The sequence below is a fragment of the Crassostrea angulata genome, chromosome 10 (genome assembly GCF_025612915.1).
Source record: "Crassostrea angulata isolate pt1a10 chromosome 10, ASM2561291v2, whole genome shotgun sequence".
Lineage (NCBI taxonomy): Eukaryota > Metazoa > Mollusca > Bivalvia > Ostreida > Ostreidae > Magallana > Magallana angulata.
The window spans coordinates 24996188-25019579 of record NC_069120.1 but is presented as its reverse complement, the minus strand read 5'-3'; the positions used below and the strand labels follow the sequence as shown (position 1 = coordinate 25019579).

The 23392-nt window shown below is 34.0% G+C and overlaps 1 long non-coding RNA gene across 1 annotated transcript; it reads right to left on the bottom strand.

The window, feature by feature from the left end:
* Positions 1-5570: 5570 nt before the first annotated feature.
* On the bottom strand, positions 5571-12051 carry LOC128164734 (uncharacterized). The gene is made up of 3 exons (XR_008240983.1): positions 11958-12051; positions 8979-9075; positions 5571-5706 (listed from the first exon to the last, which is right to left on the bottom strand). It is a non-coding gene; the product is annotated as an uncharacterized LOC128164734 (long non-coding RNA).
* Between the last annotated feature and the right edge of the window lie 11341 nt (positions 12052-23392).

Here is a 23392-nt window from a genome sequence, read left to right as displayed (position 1 = left end):
ATTTAGCAATTTTCCTCTTATGCTCATCTACCAAGTGAGCTAAAGAGAAAAGTCCTTAGCACTGTGGAATCATTTTTATTTGTGGGGGTCAATGGTTGTGGGTAGCCAAAATTTATTAGTTCAAGGGGATGTGATTTCATTGGTAGCAGGTTCTGTATAATTTCAACGAATATTATACAAATATTTGTACATGACTAATGTATACATTTTTTGGGGATGTAAATGTAGGCAAGGGTTACCCATGAAAGCCACGAACAATGATGATTCTAAAGTCCTTGATATCTGATCATTTTGTCTCAGTTCATTTAAAATATACTGACCACTGCACTCTGACTGAGAAGTTGAAGTGGTCCCTCGTGTGGTCCGACCCACAGGACATGGGTCACAGTAGAACATCCCAGACTGGCTCTGGTAGAAGCCAACCCCACAAGGAGCACACCTAGATCCTGTTTGATAGTGTCCAGGGTTACAAATAGCTGCATAAAAAAGAGATTCGAGAAAATAAAATTAATATTGATATACAGTTTAAACTTAAGACATCAAAGAACTTAAGCCTTTTTATACTCCTTTTAAGCACCATGAGAAAACAATAACTCAGCTATCAAGACAGTTTACAATGTATTTAGCATTTTCAGTGGTATATTATAAAAAGAGTTACAATGTAAAAATTAGCTCTAATTCATGTGAAATAGTAGTGTAAAGGATGTAATTAGGAATTTTAACAAATAGAAAGTCCCAGGACCTGAGCTGAGCACTCTGATGAAAGTGAATCAGTTTATGTGATATTAAAAATAAAAATAACAAGATATCTGTGAGCCAATGCTCACTAGTGATACCCCCGCTCTGATGTGAATATGCAAAATAAGCAAAGTCGACATTTAACAGAAAGCTGGCATCCGATTGGTACAGAAATATATCCCACAATATGGCATGCCTAAACAAATAGTGTGTTAAAATTTCAAGCATCTGCGATAAACAGCTGCTGAGAAATCTTTGAGAAAAATTTGTTTGAAAATTTTGGCTAAAATAAACAAAGTCTTCATTTAACAGGAAGATGACGTCCGATTGGTACAAAAATATATCCCACCATATGGCATGCCTTAACAAACACTGTGTAAAAATTTCAAGCATCTGCAATAAATAGCTGCTGAGAAATATTTGACGAAAATTTGTTTGAAAATTTTGGTTAAAAAATAAGCAAAGTCGTCATTTAACAGGAAGTTGACGTCTGATTGGTACAAAAATACATCCCAACATATGGCATGCCTAAACAAATAGTGTGTTAAAATTTCAAGCATCTGCGATAAACAGTTGCTGAGAAATCTTTGACGAAAATTTGTCTGAAAATTTTGGCTAAAAATAAACAAAGTCTTCATTTAACAGGAAGTTGACGTCTGATTGGTACAAAAATATATCCCACGATATAGCATGCCTATACAAATACTGTGTAAAAATTTCAAGCATCTGCGATAAACAGTTGCTGAGAAATCTTTGAGGAAAATTTGTTTGAAAATTTTGGTTAAAAAATAATCAAAGTCATCATTTAACTGGTGGTTGACGTCTGATTGGTACAAAAATATATCCCACGATATGGCATGCCTTAACAAACACTGTGTTAAAATTTCAAGCATCTGCGATAAATAGTTGCTGAGATAAATGTGACAGAAATTTTTGTTACGGACGGACAGACAGACAGACAGACAGACAGACAGACAGACAGACAGACGGACAGACAGACAGACACACAAGGGTAAAACAGTATACCCCCTCTCCTTCGGAGCGGGGGTATAAAAATATTCTATATATCCATACAAGAAACTCTCAATGGACACTATGAGAAAATGATATTAAGTTTAGATACAAATAAAGTAATTTGAGTAGCCCTTTGATTTCATGGCAATTAAGGCCCAAAAGTACTGTACACCAACTATTTTTGCATGCTAGAAATTTTTGTGAGGTTCACAAGAGCATTATTGTTGTGTATATTTCTCACCGTGAATTGGTGTATGGGGGTTATAACAAAACATTGATAAGGCATGGTTGGGAAAATAAATTGCTGCAAACTAGTTCATCTCTAGTAAATCCCAAAATAAAGTTGTTGCAAAGTAGACAACCTTGAGATGGTGACCATCTCAAAGGGCCAGCTTAATAATGTTAAATAAGAACATAGGTAATCACAGATTACAAAGCTCACCGAGACGAGGCATCACCCTTATGAGACATCATCTTTATGAGACCACCTTTATCATTTAATATATGAAAATCATAATTTATGATCTTGGATATTCATGGATTCTGTTTTGACACAAAATCATATATCATCTGTTAAAAAATTAAATGATAATCATATGTTAGTCGATATAATAATACTGTAATAAACAAAGATGATATTGTAAATATGAAATGACCTTGTATTGTGTTAAACCTTATTGTATTTGATCACATAATAACCATCATTATATATAATACAATATTGTATTATATGATAAAATATCATATTACATAATACATCATAACATTGAAACATATGATATTATATTGTATAATTTAGTATGATATTGCATTGTATGATATTGTATAATATTTGATACATTATATAATATTGTATCATATGATACAATATAATTTGATACAACATTGTATCATATCAAATGATACAATATCATGTGATAAAGTAAAAATATTATATAATACAATATTACATTATACTGTAACATATTGTATCATATGATACAATTATATATCATATAAACCAATATCATCTTATACAATATCGTATTATACGATAATATATAATATTACAATATCATATATAATACAATTTCTGTGGTATAATTGTATATTACAGAAACCAATATCATATTATATTATATCATATGATACAATACTAAAGATACAATAAAATATTATATAATATTGTAATATTATATAGAATACTATACAGAACAATATCATGATACAATATCATATTATAAAATATCAAAAAATTGATACAATATCATATCGTATCATATAACTTTTTTCAATATAACATATGATATTATAATGTATCATATTAAACAATAGCGTTTGTTATCATACAATACTTTATCATAGGAATCATGTTATATCATTTAACAACAACCACATCTTTCTATCAAGCAGGTTTAAGTGAGATTTCTTTAGCATCCTTGATAATGGAGATCAGGCTCTGCATCTGAAGCAACCTCTGCATTTCATTTATAATATAGTTAAATCAACTTTGCAAGCTATCATCTATAAAACATGTGACCTGTTCCAAAAAACTAAACCTCATCCAGCATCCGTAACCTACGTCTCAGATTCAGCATTCAAGCCTGTCAGGTGCATCAGTATCATAAGACGCATCACCCATGTAAGTTTGGTGAAGTTAGGACCAGTATTAACTAAGATATCATCATCAGAGGGCACCACCAATTAAAACCTTAACCACCTCCAGCATCCGAAACCTATGGCTCAGATTCAGCATCCATGCCTATCATGTGCATCTGTATCATAAGACACACCATCCATTCAAGTTTGGTGAAGTTAGGACCTGTAATAACTAAGATATATTTTTTAGCATCCTTGATAATGGAGATCAAGCTCTGCATCTGAAGCTTCCTCTCCGATTCATTCATATTACAGTTTAATCAACTATACAAGTTTGAAATAGTACTATTATCTATGTAACATGTGACCTGTTAAAAAAAACTTAACCTTATCCAGCATCCGAAACCTATGGCTCAGGCTCAGCATTCAAGCCGTTCAGGTGCATCATTATCATAAAACGCACCATCTGGTGAAGTTAGGACAAGTAATAACTAAGATATCATCATTAGAGGGCACCTGGTTCAAAAACTTTAACCAGCTCTTAAAACCTTAACCTCCTCCAGCATCCGAAACCTATGGCTCAGATTCAGCATTCAAGCTGTTCAGGTGCATCAGTACAATAAGACGCACCATCCACACAAGTTTGATGAAGTTTGGTCCAGGAGTAGCTAAGATATAATCATTAGAGGGCACCTGCTCAAAAAATTTTAACCAGCTCCAAAAACCTTAACCTCCTCTAGCATCCGAAACCTATGGCTCAGATTCAGCATTCAAGCCTGACAGGTGCATCAGTATCATAAGACGCACCAACCATACAAGTTTGGTGAAGTAAGGACCAGTAGTAAATAAGATATTATCATCAGAGGGCACCTGCAACAAAAACTTTAACCAGCTCTAAAAACCACTCCAGCATCTGAAACCTACAGCTCAGATTCAGCCTATCTGGTGCATCAGTATCAATAGACCCACCATCCATGCAAGTTTGGTGAAGTACGGACCAGCAGTAACTTAGATATTGCTATCAAAGGGCACCTGCAACAAAAACTTTAACCTGCTCCAAAAACCTTAACCTCCTCCAGCATCCGAAACCTATAGCTCAGATTCAGCACTCAAGCCTGTCTGGTGGATCAGTATCATAAGACACACCATCGATGCAAGTTTGGTGAAGTTAGGACCAGGAGTAACTTAGATATTGCTATCAAAGGGCACCTGCAACAAAAACTTTAACCTGCTCCAAAAACCTTAACCTCCTTTAGCATCTGAAATTTAGGACCCAGATTCAGCATCTGAGTCTTTTAACACCACAAGTAGGTCCAGATGCATCATCCATGCAAGTTTGGTGAAGATTGGACAAGTAATAGCTTAGATACAGGACCTGCAACAAAAACTTTAACCAGGTCCGGATGCCGACGCCGACGCCGAGGGTATAGCATAAGCTCCCCCCGACTTCGTCTCGGTGAGCTAAAAAAAATCAATTCAGAGGATTTTACTTCGACATTAACCTATGAATTCAAGAAATTTTTTAGGTTGGCATAGGTCATGAATTAAGTCAAGCTCATTGACCTTACCAGCTATTTAATTGGGTTTAATATGAGTAAGATTAAGATAATAATTTGTGGATTCAAACTGGATCTAATAGAGATATACTAAGACCTTCATCTTTGACCTTGAAACTTGGTTTAGAATCGCTGCACACTCTTTACCAAAAAGCACTATTAATGTAAAGTATGTGCCAGATAAGGCTGAGGGGAGATAAAATATACTCCAATTTTTTTTAAGCAGTCTGATATGACCTTGACCCTTGACCTAGAAAAGCAGTTCAATGATACTGCAATCCCTTTAACCTTAGACACTCTGTGAAAGAAGTATGAGCCAGACAGGATCAAAGAAGAGGTGTCCCAGACAATGATTTTACATATAATTTTTCTATGAGCCTATGACCTTAACCTCGGACCGAGAAACATGGTTCATGGCCACTGCACACCCTTTACCCAAAGGCACTCTGTAGATTAAGTATGAGTCAGATTGTGCCAAGGGAAGAGAAGATATGCCCTGAACAAGAAAAATCCAATGAAAAGATGGATGAAAGAACTGATTAACGGAAAGACTGATCACTATAGGGCGCCTAAAGAGCGAGACCCTAATAACAGTTGGTTTACCGTATTCAGTTATTGCAAATATTGGTTTTATTGAATAAGAATTAACAAGGCCTACCTTTGCAGTCTGAGCTGCTAGGGCTGGCTACAGTCTGTGTTGTGAATCCCTGCGGACATGGAGTACAGGAAGTCTGGTCATCCTGATCCTGGTACGTTCCCACTGGACAATCCTCACAAACAATTGTATTGCTATTGAAGAAATTTCCTGGACCACAATTGACTATACAAAAAGTTAAGAAAATAAAATAAAAAAACAAGAGACCAAAAAGTGTCTGCATTTAATCGTGAAAATACATGTTAAGTTAATAAATGCTTTCTATCTGAAAAAGTTATTCATGTATTTGAAAACATTAGAAACTAGACAACACTGAGATGGTGACCATTTCAAAGGGTCCTGTTTAATAATGGACAATGAATGAAAAGCATTTTAGAGAATTTTGCTTTGACCTTGACCTATAGCTAAGAAAATCTGCTGCTGGCAGAAAACTTTTAATTCAATTTCAATACCCCTTACATACATTTTTGTTCACCCTGAGCAAGATTAAGCAAATGTGAAATAATCTATGGTCTAAACCCGATTACCATTAAGAGATCTACGATGACCTTTATCTTGACTTGGTTTAAAGTCATTGCACACAATTAACCAAAAGGCTCTGTTTAGAGGAAGTATGAGCAAAATAGGGCTAAGTGGAGAGTATATATGCTCTTAAAAATAGGATTTTAGTGTGGTATGATATGAACTTTACACTTGACCTACAAACATCATTCAAGATTACTGCATATCCTTAGATCAAAGGAACCCTGTGGATGAAGTATGAGCCAGATTGGACAAAAGGGAGAGAAGATATGCTCTGGACCAGATTTTCATATAATTCTGCCATGATCTTCACATTTGACCTTGAAACTTGGTTCAAGATCAAATGTAACTGTGACTCAAAAGTTCTGTTTATGTGAAGTGTAAGCCAAATAGGGCTAAGTAGAGAGTACGTATCCTCTAAAAAAGAATTTTTAAATGGTTCAATATGACCTTGACCCTCATTTCTTTACTACATTCAAGATCACTAAACACCTTTTGACCATAGGCACTCTGTGAGAGAAGTATGAACGAGACTGGACCAAGGGGAGAGAAGATATATATGCCAGACAATAATTTTTCATAATTCTGTTATGACCTAAACCTTAGACCTAGAAAGGTAGTTCAAGGTCACTGCACACTGTGGATGAAATATGAGCCAGATTGGGCCTATGCTCCGACCAAGAGATCTTGGACAAATGGATGGATGGACAGAAGGACACTTACTGACAGATTGATCACTATAGGGCGCAAATACTAAAGTATGCAAAATGGTAGTGAAGATAATTACCCTGGTGTACTTGCTTAGCTGCACAACTGTAGTTCTATGTAGAAATTTGAATTGACAGATAGTCTAACTATCTGCTTGTAAAGCCAAAATCTAGCTAGCACCGAAACCATTAAACTCTTTTATAGCTGTCTTGCTGCTTCTCATGACTACAATTTCTATATTTCTCTGTATACCATTTTTTCCCTATGGATACAGCATGTTTTACATTAAATTAAGAAGCTATGTAATGATGATCAAATGTTTTCCAGTCAATTTTTCATTGGTATGTTGAAAAATTAATACATTTTTTAACAATCATGAAAAAATACAACAAAACAAGAGGTCCAAGCGGGCTACATCACTCACAAAAGCCATAATAAAATCGGCTTTATGGATCATATATAAAATATCTGGACAATGTCGTAAAATGAATCCCGCATAAAAAGATTTTCAATTTTTTTCTAAAGATATTCTTATGTCAAACATGAAACCTGAATCTTCCGTACCTGAGGATGCTTCCACATAAGTTTCAGCTTTTCAGGCCAATTAGTTTTTAAGAAGATTTTTAAAGATTTTCCTCTTTACATTCCTATGTAAATATTTGATTCCCCAAGTGTGCCCCCCCCCCCTACCCCCATGGATCATGATTTGAACAATGTTAAATCTGAACTACCAGAGGGTGCTTCCACACTTCCACACAAGTTTCAGCCTATCTGGCCAATTATCTTTTGAGAAGATTTTAAAGGATTTTTCTCTATATATTCCTATGTAAATAAAATTGACCAACTATTATGGCCCCACCCCCTGGGGATCATGATTTGAACAAATTTGAATCTACACTACCTGGGGATGCTTCCATACAAGTTTAACCTTTTTAGCTGATTGGTTATTGAGAAGAAGATTTTTGGAAGATACCGACAAAGAACAAGTGCACTTAAGCTATAGAGAATGGGCCCTTTTTCAGTGCCGTTTATATGTAGAAAATATCAACAAATTGCTTTTTTCTCGTAATAGTTAAACACTAATAGATACTTCTGATTTATATGCACGCTTAAATTTACCAAAATTAGAATACAATTTAAAAAAGGAGGATTTTTAAATGCCTATAAATAATCCAAATCCGGAAAAATCGAACCGAACCTACTTGAATTGTGTCTATTTAAATCAGAGGGAGGAGACATTTAAATCAACATTGCTCTGTTGGTGGATCGATTGGCGCGTTTGCTGAATTATACTTTATGCATTATTTTACGTCTGAAAAAAAATCGAATGAAGCTTTGAAGTTGCATATTACCATAGTGACAAACAAACATTCATGACCATACAAAGATGATGGAGGCGATCTAAAACGTGTCAATGTTTTACAGTGAGCACATTTGACAAACGTTTACCTGGATAGAAACCACGTGATTGATTGAAATAATTTATTCCATGCATGAGTTCAAACATGGGTCACGCAGGTAATAGCTTTCGCTTGCTATAGGAAAAACCTTGAATTTTTCATACGTTTTTTCATTTTTTAGGTACCAGCCTAACCGAGTACAAACTTCTTACTTTCACGGGAGTTTACTAAATGTATAATGCGTATTTTGTCTTTTCCACAAGTTTGTACTCGGTTAGGCTGACAGTAAACAAAGGCTTTAAAATGAATGCCTGTCCTCGATTTACTATACAAAATCACGAATGTCTGCTGACCCCTACTATGTTTTAAAGCTTCGTGCATTTTATTTACAATAAATTCAGCGCTAAAACTTGTTAATTCTTATGGAATAGATATCAATAGATAATGTTAGGGGAAAAAATATGCTTAATTTGATTCTTCATATTTTCACTTTTCACCGGGGCCCATAAGTGCACTCGTCCTTTTCAATAATTCTTAATCATCTCCCTTTGAAAGAAGCTTTGGCCCTCTATTTTCACAAACTTGCATGCTCTTCACCTAAAAATTGCTTTGTGATTTTTTTGTTTGAAATATGTCCAGTGTTTCTGGAGGAGAAGTTGTAAAAGTGAAAAGTTTATGACAACAATGACAACAACAACGACAGACAACGGGCAAATTTTGAACAGAAATGCTCACTTGAGCTTTCATCTAATGTGAGCTAAAAAATGAATAGGAAAGTAGAAAAAGTTGTTTCAAGTCAGACCATACCACAATAGCCATCCACCACTGATTGTCTGGTAGGACAACTCTCTGAAGAGTCAATAGTAAAAGAGTTCAGTTCAGGTGATCCATTGGGAATTGTTGTCTACAAGTGATAAGAATTTTTATTATTTGTATTAAATAATCAGACACACTGATTGGTATTAAAATCAATGAATTTTGCTGACAATTCCCACTTTGCAAGCCAATGTTTTTTTACTTTGCACAAGTTTTATAATTTCCCATGTATGTGGATAGTTCGAAGACACAAAACCATAAATATTATGATACAATATTGTATTATATGAACAGATATGGCATCTTTGAAATGAAATCATATTAATACAATATTTTATGATACAATGATACAGAATCATATCATGGTCATATGATACATTGCTTTATTATATCATACAATATCATATTGTATCATTTGTATGATATAAAATATTGTATCATGTAATACATTATATTTTTATATCACATGGTATGATAAAATAGCATATGCTATAATATGACATAATATGATAGCATGTCATTTAATGATATGATATTCTATGGTATAATATTATATATAGAGGATATCTATATTGTGTGATTTTATACTTTGCTTTATATAACGAGTTGAAATGGTGTATATATTTCGCGAGGCTTGCCAAGCGAATATAACCATTTCAACGAGTTGAATAAAGCAAATATAAAATCACACAATTATTGATGTTCTATTTATCTCATACAATTTGATCTATATTATGAAGCTTTTGAGACCGTCCCTTATATGACCCTTATATGACCCGAATTGATTTTTTTCAAAGATTAAAAAACGATGATGCAACGTTGTGTTATGCGGTTATTATGACCTTGCGCAATACAATTTAGTACGTCATTTCTGAGATAAATCTAGCTGTTTTAATGTAAAGTTTCACTGAAATAAACCTTGAAATTATTTTTTTAGCTCTAAATAATATTTCTTAGAGCTTATTCACTTGATTAAATGGAAATACTGGTCAGAAGACATGAATAATCAAGTTTGTTGACATAAACAAAGTTGTGAATGCACGTTAGTTTGAATTGACTCGAACAAGGAACAGTTGTTGATGTTTTATAACACAAACACAAGCCTAATGATTAGGAATTGAAATTAGTGAATAAGGATGCTTACTGGTGGTGGAATCAAAGTCTTATGAAACATTATTTCAGTAAGTTTTTGTATATAAACACAACCAGAGCACTCTGTTTTCATCGCGTCATTAGGATGAACTCGTTGATAGTTAACATAATTTGTAGTTCTATAAACTCCACAAAGCAAATTGAAAGTTGGAAGGGTGCTAAACTTACCAAAAATCTTGACAAACAAGAAAAAAGGGTCTTGATGTTACAGTTATGTAAAACTTTGCAAAAGAGGGGTGTGTGTGTGTGGGGGGGGGGGGGGGGAGGGGGAGTTTTTAAACAGTCCCATCTAGTTTGAGATAACGAAGTTTGACTGTCGTAAAGTAAACCATCCCAAAGCAAGTTTGAATAACGGTATTTAATTAGTAAGGACCATTATTTATCTTAACACTTTCTCCAAAAACCAATACCCTCTCCAGCATCTGGCACCTATGACTCAGGTTCATCCAAGCCTTTAGAATTTACATTAGAATCACAAAATACAACATTCATCCAAGTTTGGTAAAGATAGAACAAATAATATTCTAGATATGGCCACCAAAGGGCACCTGCTCGAGAAACTCTAACCTGCTCCAGCATTTGAAAGCTTTGGCTCAAATTCAGCATTTAAGTTTGTTGATTGCATCAGTATCACAAGATACATCATTAATCCAAGCATGGTGAAGTAAGGACTAGTAATCTCTTAAGTATGGCCATCAAAGAGCACCTGCTCTAAAACTTTAACCTATTCCAAAAACCTTTACCTTCAGCATCCAAAACAAGTGCAGATTTTGCATCCCATAAGTATCATAAAATGCAACATCAATTCAAATTTGGTGATGACAGGAATAGTAAAAACTTAAATATGGCCATCAAGGGGCACCTGCTCAAAAAACTTTAACCTCCTTCAGCATCTGAAATTCATGACCCTGATTCAGCATCCATGCACATTTGGGAAAGCTACAGCAATAACATAGATACAAGACTTGCTCCAAAAGCCACAATTTGTTTCATATGCCGATACCAAATTTATCAGTGTTTTTGTAACTGTAAACGAATTTTAAATTGTGATAGTTTTTACAACAAAGAAACTTTTTTTAGCTATTAATCAGTGATAATCAAACTGGTTTGACACTTATTTTTACCAATTTAACTCATTTACATGTAATCTTTTACAAATACGATATAAAGTAAAAGACCTATTTTGATACACACATAACCATGAAATTCTAAAACGAAAGTCAAATATCTGTCACCATTTTTTTCACAATTTGAATTACAACAAATCAACAAAATATCTTTCCTAGATGTTCAACACAGAATGACTATCACTTAACCTTGTAATCATTTCCAGACTTTTTATCATTTTTTTTTGTGACAACTTTAATTTAAATACTCAATGTTTCTCTATTTCATAAAGAAATGAACATTTTAATCTTTTTCCATATCTAGCCTTCTAAATAATAGAGCATGTGACTTTCAAGAACATTTATTTTGTTAATATGATCATAATCAAAATGGTACCTAATAATGAACAAGCATGGGTGGGACGTTTCAAAGCATACATTTGCTTTAAATCATTAATTTTCAAAAATTATATATAATCTTCATAATGTCATATCTGCATATATTTGATCTCACAAAATCATACTAAATTTTTATCTGTATCATAGTTATATTTATAAAACTATTTTTGAAATTTGAAACTTAAAATTGAACGTACTAAATTGTTTAGATTTTACAATAAAAAAACCAATACAATGCATGCATGTTTATTTTTTCTTTACAACTAAATAAAAGCTGTTTAAGAGAATATGCATCAATTTCCTGAATTCTTACTGAAAAATTTAAAAGCTGTGATTCCAGGACATTTCTGATCAGAATCTCCTCAACATTTAAGGTCTCCGCAGGACTTGATCGAGTTAGTATGGCCCTGTAATTATAGTGTCAAACTAAACAGTATGAAGAGTATATTTGTGAGGTTACAGTCATTAGGATTTACCACATGTTTCAATATTATGGCCAAATAATTTTGAAATAAAAATTCTCATTGTTAAAATTTAACCTTCCATTGTGGCCCCACCCGATCCCCCTGAATTCATCATTTAAACATATACTTTAATGTACACTACCTGAGGATGTTTCTACATAAGTTTAAGCTTTTCTGGTCAAATGGTTTTTGAAAAGAAGATTTTTAAAGATTTTCCTCTATATTTTTTTATGTTAACATTTGATCCCCCTATCGTAGCACTACCCTGTGGAGTACCACTAGGGAACATGATCTGAAGTTCTATACTACTTGAGGATGCTTCCACCCAGGTGTCAGTTTATCTGGCTAATAAGCTTTTGAGAAGATTTTTAATAGATTGTTCTCTCTCTCTCTCTCTCTCTCTCTCTCTCTCTCTCTCTCTCTCTCTCTCATTTTTTAGGATTTAAAGGATTTTTCCCTTCATATTCCTATGGAAAAATTTGACCCCTATTGTTGCCAATCCTTGCCCTGGGGATTATAATTTGAACAAACTTGAATCTACACTACCTAAGAATGCTTCCACACAAGTTACATCTTTTCTGGCTGATTGGTTTTGAGAAGTTTTTAAAATATTAATCTCTATTTATTCCTATGTAAAAATTCCACTACCTCTTGTGCCCCCGCTCCTGGTCTGAAAAAATTCGGATGGACGACCTGAAAGCTACAGTGCCACCCACTGAAAAATTGAATATTTATTGCGCACAAAAATGTGCGCTATTTTTGGACTTATTAAGGAAGGAGTCTTATCAAACATACTTCTTATAATAAGAAATACATGAAATTTTGACACAGTCAAATGGATCATATTACCAAATGATTTTATCAGTTTAATCAAAGATGACCTTTATGTTTTCCCATAAAGGTCAGGTCAAGGTCACTACTTTTTTCCTCACGTAAAGGATGATAAAAATAAGTATAGTTCTTTGTAGTTCTGTAGACATTTGTTTAAGATTTGAAGATTCTATTCTTCCATGAAATGATAGAATATCAGAATGTCTGAGAATCAGCTTATACTACTAAATTGGAATAAATATTTACTCTAAAATTGATATTGCTTAGCCTGCATTTCCTGTAATTTAAAAAAAAAAAAAAATTCAAGAAATTTTGATTATTTTTTTATGCTTCAAATAATAAAATATTTCTGATTTTTATGTATTATGAACACTTTATAAAAAGATTTAAATTGACAGAAAAGCTATTATATTGACCATTTAATAAGAGAGAAAAACTGATTCTAATTATTTTTTTCACAAAAAATCAATGTATAGAATGGGCGCTTTAAAGGCTTATAAAAATTTAATTTGATAGGCAAATCATACATGTATTTTAAAAACATATTCTAAAACCAAAGTTTCATATCATTAGTTCACATTAGTAAAAAAAATCCAACATTAATGTTATTGTTTTTAAAATGCTAAAACAGACTCATTAATCTGCAGCAATTCTGAATTGTGAAACATGTGATATTTTCCTGCGCCAATATTATGCCAAAATTATAGTCCTTGTTATATTCTAAACATTGATTACTTTTTCTATGCCAAGTTGTATGATAGTAAAAAAGAAAGAAAAATATACTATTTTGGGTCTTCCGTTTCCAACGGAAGACCTTATAGTTTTCATACGATTTCTTATTAAGGTCTTCCGTTTCCAACGGAAGACCTTATAGTTTTCGTACTGTTTCTTTTTATTTTTTTTTCTCCAAATTTTGTGCACGAGATTTCTCGAAAACTGTTCAACCGATGTCAACCATTTTTTCACAGAAGATGGGACTTGATATACACTTAATACATTTTTGAGATTTTTCCTGTCGTCACTTCCGGTACTGATTTATCGGCCATTTTGTACATTTTTACGACCTATTTTGTGCAGAGCTGATCTCAGAAACTATCAGAGATATGACTATGAAATTTTCAGGATAGGTAGTCTATAGTTTGAAGTTGTGCACTATTATGTTGTTTTACGCCAGAGGCGCCATTTCTTGGAGCTCGCCTGGGCACGAAAATTGGGTACGAATTTCTATTCAAAATTTTCATACGTTTTGATCAGTATCTTTTTATGAGTTGATATTTTGTTAAGACATATATAAAAAAAGTAGTAGATAATCATAAGTTCTTTCCAACGAAATCAAGAAAAAGGGGCTGGCCCCTTTATTTTGGGGCCACGACACTCGTAAACTCTATTACAAATAACTTAAAAACAATAAAAATGTTGTAATGCATTATAGAAGCAAAGTTGTTGATCATAACGATATCTATCAGAAAAAATCTTTGCCACGCCAATTTATTACGTAATTCTAGGGGCCAAAGTAATTAAACTTTGACGCAATATATCTAGAAAAGGAGACATATTTGTTAAGCACTGTAGAAGAGAAAATGTTTGCATTTATGATTCTAATCGATTCCATTTATCAAAGCACCAATGTCTGTCCCTATTAAGGATCTAGAGGGCTGGCCCCTAAAATATTTAACCATTTGTATCTCAAATATGATCAACAATTTTAGATGGGTGTAAGAGCAAAACATGTTAATATTCTTAAGACCTTTTCAAAGAAATCATGAAAAAGGGGCTGGTCCCTTTATTTAGTGTCCAAGACACTCGTAAACTCTATAACGAATAACTTTAAAATGATCAAGATTTTGTAATGCATTATAGAAGCAATGTTTTTGATCGTAACAATATCTATCAGAAAAAATCAATACCGCGTCCATTAATGACGTAATTTGGAATTTCTAAGGGCCAAAGTACTTAAACTTTGACGCTATATATATAGAAAAGGAGACATATTTTGTTAAGCATTCTAGAAGAGAAAATGTTTGCAATTATAATTCTAATCAATACCATTAATAAAAGCATCAATGTCTGTCCCCATTAAGGATCTAGAGAGCAGGCCCCTAAAAATTTAACCATTTGTATTTAAAAAATGAACAACAATTTTAGGTAAGTGTAAGAACAAAAAATGTTAGTATTTGTAGGACCTTTTGAATGAACTCAAGAAAAAGGGGCTGGCTCCTTAAATTAGGGGCCAGGAGACTCGTAAAGTGTCTTACACATACCTTAAAAACGATCCAGATTTTGTAATGCATTGTAGAAGCAAAGTTGTTGATAGTAACAATATCTATAAGAAAAAATCATTGCCACGCCAATTTATTACGTAAATAAGGATTTTTAGGGGCCAAAGGAATTAAACTTTGACGCAATATATATAAAAAAGGAGACATATTTTGTTAAGCACTGTAGAAGAGAAAATGTTTGCAATTATGATTCTAACCGATACCATTAATAAAAGCATCAATGTCTGTCCCCATTAAGGATCTAGAGGGCTGGCCCCTAAAATATTCAATCATTTGTATCTCAAAAATGATCAACAATTTTAGATGGGTGTAAGAACAAAAAATGTTAGTATTCTTAACACCTTTACAAAGAAATCAAGAAAAGGGGCTGGCCCCTTAAATTAGGGGCCAAGGCACTTGTTTACTCTATTACAAATAACTTACAAATGATAAAGATTTTGTAATGCATTGTAGAAGCAAAGTTGTTGATCGTAACAATATCAGTTTGTAAAACTTATTGCCACACCCATTGATGACGTAATTAGAAATTTTAGGGGACTAAAATCTTAAATCTTTAATGTGCTGTATGTGAAAAAGCAAAACTCTTTGTCAAGCATATGAAAGGATAATAACAATCGTTTACATTATCTGAATGGGAGGGGTTGAGTGGAAATTCTGAAATTTCATTGATATTTTAATGGTATTGTTTAAAAAATTGAACGGAAGACCTCCTCGTTACTCGTAACGAGATCGTATCTAGTTATTATTAAGGTCTTCCGTTGGAAACGGAAGACCTTATTGTTTTTGCTTTGTTTCTTTTCCTCTATTATTAAGGTCTTCCGTTTCCAACGGAAGACCTTATTGTTATTGCTTTGATTCTTTTCCTCTATTATTATTATTATTCTTTTTTTTTTCTCCCACGTTTTCTCAAAAATGCTTCAGCCGATTTTTATGAAATTTTCAGATCTTATTCATGACAAAATTTGTAAGAAAATTACACGAGTTTTTTTTTAATCGTCACTTCCGGTACCGAGATATTAAAGATTTTACGTTTTTGCTTGCTCACGATTTTTCTCAAAAAGTATTTAAGATAGAACCTTTAAATATTCAGAGATGGTAGGGAGTGAACGGCCGCAGTGCCCTTCGCATATCCGAACGTCCGCCGTCACTTCTGGTCGTCACCGGAAGGAAATGAAAAACCTTAATTTTTCAATTTTTTAAACTTGATTTTTTTTTATATTTTTATTAGATAGAGACACTTAAAACACTTCAGAATATGAAATTCGTTTTTAAATCGATCCACGCATTCCCGAGATTTTGTGCTCAAAAGTTCTGAAGCGAGGGTCCGCGTAGCTCAGTCGTTAGAGTGGTGGACTTGTGCCCAGGCGACCCGGGTTCCGTCCTCAAGTGCCGATTATATTTCTTCCCTAATTTTATTTTGTTTAATGATTTTATCTTTAAAATGATGGTTTTTATTGTTTTCCGTTTTATTTTTATAATAAATAAAGATAACAGCTTTTTTAGTACAGATATAGAGCTCGTTTCTGTCAGCAGTTGGCTTAATTCAGACGCTCGTCGCATCGCCAGCATCAAAGACATGCCGCCGAAGCTCCCTTGCAGTACGACTGCATTAGAGTTCATTGGGTCGCTTTGCCGGCATCAAAGAAATGCCGCCATCTCCTTGACTGTATGCACACAACATTTACTTAACAATGCACAAACGTTATTCTACATGGCTTTAAAATGAGGACTGATTACATGTAGTATTTATTTACATAATTATATAGATAAACGCATGCATGAATACATGCGTTTATTGACATAGGTTCCTTATATATTGATTTCCTGAACACTATAAAACACTATGAAATCTCTCTCTCTCTCTCTCTCTCTCTCTCTCTCTCTCTCTCTCTCTCTCTCTCTCTAAAGTACAACTGTTTTAGCATTTGAATAAGAACTAATACAAGTAACATGCAGTAAATTGGATAGAGGCTAAATTACATTGCGTACAAAAATTATACATGTATTTATTTTAAGTTATGGGATAATGTCTATGGATTCAAATAATTTGAAATTCATTGTTTAATGATTGTCTCCTTACTGATTGGAAGTCAACGCTAAAAAGTCATTTTTATTACAGATGGTGTACTTTTTTTCTTTCTTTTTTTTGTGCATGTCTATATACTGATACAAATCTGTTGCCTGTCTGGGATTAAGAAAAACCTCCGAAGTTTATACACGTAACTATACAAACGAACGGGTGACTGCGACAAGGTTTGAAAATTGACCACCCGTTTATGAGTGTTTGAGCCTAAGAATAAACAGATGTAAAAAAAAAAATCAATAGTTACATCTTTCAAACAACGCTTATACATTGTTCTAACATATTTATTTTATTTAGAAATTGTACATGTGTAATATGTGATATTTAGAATTTAATAATCTACGTTTAATATGGAAGTAACCGACCGACCCCCCCCCCCCCCCAATTCATAAAATCATTTAGTTTTTCTGGCCCGATTTTACTTGTATTAATAACAGAGTTATGAAGCTTTTGGCATTTGAGTTTCAATTGTCGTGTTTGACATGTACTGTAAAAAAAAATTCTAACTCCCAAGCCCTTCTCTCAATCCTAATGAAAATTCGTGAATATGAACCTCGGACCACATTCTTATCGTCTGTTAAATATGCAGCGGATTGAAGAATTAAGACGAAATTCCTGAGATTAAACGACGCCTATTGCCTATACGTGGAAATTAAATTTACACAGTACACGCACCGACCCCCCCCCCCTCCTTCCTATTCACAAATTCATTTAGTTTTTCTGGCCTGATTTTACTGGATCTTTCATCTTGAACCTTTTTTTTTCAACCTAGTTCAATTCTAGATAACTGTTCTAATGACCAGACCTATTCGTTCATTTTTAAGAGAGTTATGATTTTTTGGGCATTTGAGTTTCGATTGGCGTAGTTGACATGTACTGTAGAAAATAATTCTAACTCCCGAGCCCCTTACTCAATCCTAATGAAATTTTGTGTAAATGTATCTCGGACCCCATTCTTATTGTCTGCCAAATATGCAGCGGATTGAACAATTAAGAAGAAATTCCTGAGATCAAACGGCCAGTATAGCCTGTACGGGGACTTAAAATTTACACAGTACAAGGGATGTAAGCAGCCGCGTAATATTTCTTGTTTTCCATTTTGTCTGTATCTACGATAGCGTGTGAAATACTTATGAATGTTAGAACTGTGGAAATTACTTTCATCAAATTTTTACCGAAAAAATTAACGTGTTACTGATTTCGTTATTTCTACATTTATAAAGATTTTATCAATCCTGTTGAAATAAAACAGTCAAACATAATAGTTAAGGTCACCAAAAAAATTCTCAATACTGAAATACATGGGTAAAATGCATCAGTAATTGTTTTAGGATTTGCCCTACTTGTTGTGAACCGAATCCGAGATTAACGCCTCAAAATTCTATTTTCGATTTATTTACGACGAAAATCGAGCTCGCGTCTTTTCACCCCCCTCCAGACACAAACAAGCATCAATATTTCAAAAGACCTCGCACTGTTACCAAACCTGAATAGTCAGACATCTTACACGTTGTTATTCATCTCATACAAAAACTCAGCTCCTCTCCCGGGCGGAAACGCCCCAAATTCAAAGACAAATTCGGGAATTATTTCGCGTCAGCCATGTTTAAATTGAGACGTGTTCTAATCTCGCCGGAGCCAAGATTTGTTCTTTCTCTCTATTTCTTTCTCTCCTTTTTATTTAATTTTCTAACTAAAATATTCAACATAAAAGGGTTGTTGGACTGTAGTACAAGTTGAAAAACACTCTTCAATTAAGATTTAGAAAACAGTTTTTTTTATCATTAGGGTCTTCCGTCTTCAGCGGAAGACCCTTCTATTCTTATTGTTATTAGTGTCTTCCGTTCACAAAGGCAGACCCTATTTTTTTTCTTCGATATCTTTTTTATCACAGGTCATTAGACCTGTTATTAGGTCAAAAGACCTCTTATTTAATATGAAATAAAATATGGGGATGGTCCTTTAAATTAGGGATCCAACGGGGTGTATAATCCTTCATCCATCCCTCTTTTAGATCAAATCTGCATTTCCTGATATGTTTCGTTGAGTAAGATAAAAGGCAAGGTCATTTCCTCTTCTAAAAATCGGACGGAAGACCTCCTCGTTGCTCGCAACGAGATCGTGTCTAGTTATTAAGGTCTTCCGTTTCCAACGGAAGACCTTATTGTTATTGCTTTGTTTCTTTTTCACTATTATTAAGGTCTTCCGTTGGAAACGGAAGACCTTATTGTTTTTGCTTTGTTTCTTTTCCTCTATTATTATTATTAAGGTCTTCCGTTGGAAACGGAAGACCTTATTGTTTTTGCTTTGTTTCTTTTCCTCTATTATTATTATTATTTTTTTTTTCTCCCACGTTTTCTCAAAAACGCTTCAGTCGATTTTGATAAAACTTTCAGATCTTGTTTATGACAACATTTGTAAGAAAAGTACGTGAGATTTTTTTGGTCGTCACTTCCGGTCCCGAGATATTAAAGATTTTATGTTTTTGCTTGTTCACGAGTTTTCTCCAAAAGTATTTAAGATAGAACTTTCAAATTTTCAGAGATCGTAGAGAGTGAACGGCCGCAGTGTACTACGCATATCCGAACGTCTGCCGTCACTTCCGGTCGTCAGCGGAAGGAAATGAAAAACCTTAATTTTTCAATTTTTTGAACTTGAATTTTTTTTATGTTACTATTCGATAGAGACACTCTAAAAACCTCTGAATATGAAATCTGTTTTAAAATCGATCAATGCATTCTCGAGATTTTGGGCTCCAAAGTTCTGAAGCGAGAGTCCGCGTAGCTCAGTCGTTAGAGTGGTGGACTTGTGTCCAGGCGACCCGGGTTCAGTCCCCGAGTGCCGATTATTTGTTCTTGCTTAACTGTGTTTTGTTTAACGATTTTATCTTTATAATGATGGATTTGAATGTTTTCCGTTTTCTTTTTGTCATAAATAAAAATAATAGCGGCTTTTTTTCAGTACAAATATAGAGCTCTTTTCTGTCAACTGCTCGCAAAATTCGGTCGATTGTCGCATTGCCGGCATCAAAGACATGCCGCCGAAGCACCCCTGCAGTTCGACCGCATTAGAGTTCACTGGATCGCTTTGCCGGCATCAAAGAAATGCCGCCATTTCAATGATTGTATACACACAACATTTAGCAATGCACCAACGTTTTTAGTATTTCACATGGCTTAAAAAGAAAGGTTGTTTTGTATTTATTCAAACATTTAGATATGTACATGTATGCATGTATACATGCGTTTATTGACAAATGTTGCGTTTATATTGAATTCCTGAACACTAAAATCTCTCTCTCTCTCTCTCTCTCTCTCTCTCTCTCTCTCTCTAAAAGATCTACTACAGGTAACATGGAGTAATGAGGCTAGAGGCTAATGTACATTTGACGTCAAAAAAGTAAATACGTATTTTTTTTCTAGTTACGGGATATTGTCTACGGATGTTATTTTTTGAAATTCACTGTTCAATGATTTAATAACAAATCTATTGACTGTCTGGGATTAAAAAAACCGATTTTTATTATCAACTGAATGCTTAACATTGGTCATTTAGACATAACACTTGGGTATCGTTTGGATTCGGGAAAATGGGGAATAAATAATCATACTATATTTCTAATGATGTAGGTTATTTTATTTGCTGACTTACCAGAATTTTTTATTATGCAGTTATTGTCGGCAAAGAAAAACTTGAGACAAAAAGAAATATAATACATATGAAAAAGCAGATAAAACAATTATAAATTTCTTTATCAAATCAGAGACGTAAATGTTATTTATGTCTCTGATCAAATCGATTTCTGATAAATCTCTCTCTCTCTCTCTCTCTCTCTCTCTCTCTCTCTCTCTCTCTCTCTCTCATCATACATATGTAGTGTTTAGCATGTAAATGTTATGGCATTTTATATATTTTATTTCTGAAAACTTTAAAAGTAAAAAGTAAATCCATAAATTGCGTTTGATGTAAGATTTTAAAAGATTATTGCAAATGTTTCTCGACTTGTTGCAATACTGCTGTTGTCATAGGCAAAATCCCATCGTGAGCTCTGGACCGGTAAATGTCCGAGTAAAAATAAACTGGCGACTTCGAGAGAATAATGCGTATATCTCCCCTATTGTAAGACCCATCAACTTAAAATTCGGCAGGAATGTATCTCAGACATTACTTTTATGAAAAATACATGCACGTTGCGAGTGTTTTAAAGATTAATTGATTTTTTAGGATTTTGAAGCGAGCTGGTAGTTTTCTATCTGGGTCAGAGTTCGACCTCTTTCTTTATGTATGGTTTCATTGAAATTAATGTTGAAATGGGCTTGGCCCCTGTGCAGCCACGTAATATTTCTGTTGCATGTATATTTCTTTTTTTCCGTTTAGTCTGAATCTACGATAGCGTGTGAACTACTTATGAATGTTAGAACTGTGGAAATTACGGCATCAATTTTTTACCGAATAAATTTACGTGTTACTGATTTCGTTATTTCTACATTTATAAAGATTTTATCAATTCTGCTGAAATAAAACAGTCAAACATAATAGTAAACGACACGAACAAAAATTCTCAACACTGAAATACATGGGTAAACTGCATCAGTCATTGTTTTAGGACTTCCCCTAATAGTTGTTACACGAATCCGAGATCCACACCTCAAAATTCTATTTTCGATTTATTTACGACGAAAATCAAGCTCGGGTCTTTTCACCCCCCTCCAGACAAAAACACGCGTCAATATTTCAAATGACCTCGCACTGTTACCAAACCTAAATAGTCAGACATCTTACACTTTGTTTTTCATCTCATACAAAAACTCAGCTCTTCTCCCGGGCGAAAACGCCCCAAATTCAAACACAAATTCGGGAATTATTTCGCGTCAGCCATGTTTTGAGACACCTGCAAAGGCTGTGTGTTCTAATCTCGCCGGAGCCAAGATTTGTTCTTTCTCTCTATTTCTTTCTCTGCTTTTTATTTAATTTTCTAACTAAAATAATCAACATAAAAGGGTTGTTGGACTGTAGTACAAGTTGAAAAACACTCTTCAATTAAGATTTAGACAAATACAGTCTTTTATTATTAGGGTCTTCCGTCTTCAGCGGAAGACCCTTCTATTCTTATTGTTATTAGGGTCTTCCGTTTACAAAGGAAGGCCCTCTTTTTTTCTTCGGTTTCTTTTTATTACAGGTTATTAGACCTGTTATTAAGTCAATAGACCTCTTATTTAATATGAAATAAAATGGGACTGGTCCTTAAAATTAAGGATCCTACAGGTGTATAATCCTTCATCCATCGCTCTTTTAGATCACATCTGCATTTCCTGATATGTTTCGTTGATGAAGATAAAAGGCAAGGTCATTTCCTGTTCTAAAAATCGGACGGAAGACCTCCTCGTTGCTCGCAACGAGATCGTGTCTAGTTATTAATTTTTTTTTCTGTCACGTTTTCTCAAAAACGCTTTAGTCAATTTTCATGAAACTTTCAGATCTTATTCATGACAAAATTTGTAAGAAAATTACACGAGATTTTTCTGGTCGTCACTTCCGGTACCGAGATATTAAAGATTTTATGTTTTTGCTTGTTCACGATTTTTCTTAAAAAGTATTCAAGATAGGACTTTCAAATTTTCAGAGAAGGTAGAAAATGAACGGCCGCAGTGCCCTTCGCATATCCGAACGTCCGCCGTCACTTCCGGTCGTCACCGGAAGGAAATGAAAAACCTTAATTTTTCACTTTTTTGGATTTGATTTTTTTTTATTGTTTCATTCGATAGAGACGCTCTGAAAACTTCTGAATATGAAATTCGTTTTAAAATCAATCCACGCATTCTTGAGATTTTGGACTCCAAAATTCTGAAGCGAGGGTCCGCGTAGGTCAGTCGTTAGAGTGGTGGACTTGTGCCCAGGCGACCCGGGTTCAGTCCCTGAGTGCCGAATCTTTTTTCTCTCTCATTTGTGTTTTGATTAATGGGTTTATCTTTAAAATGATGGATTTGAATGTGTTCCGTTTTATTTTTGTCATAAATATAAAAAAAATAGCGGCTTTTTTCAGTACAAATATAGAGCTCTTTTCTGTCAGCAGCTCTCTAAATTCCAACGC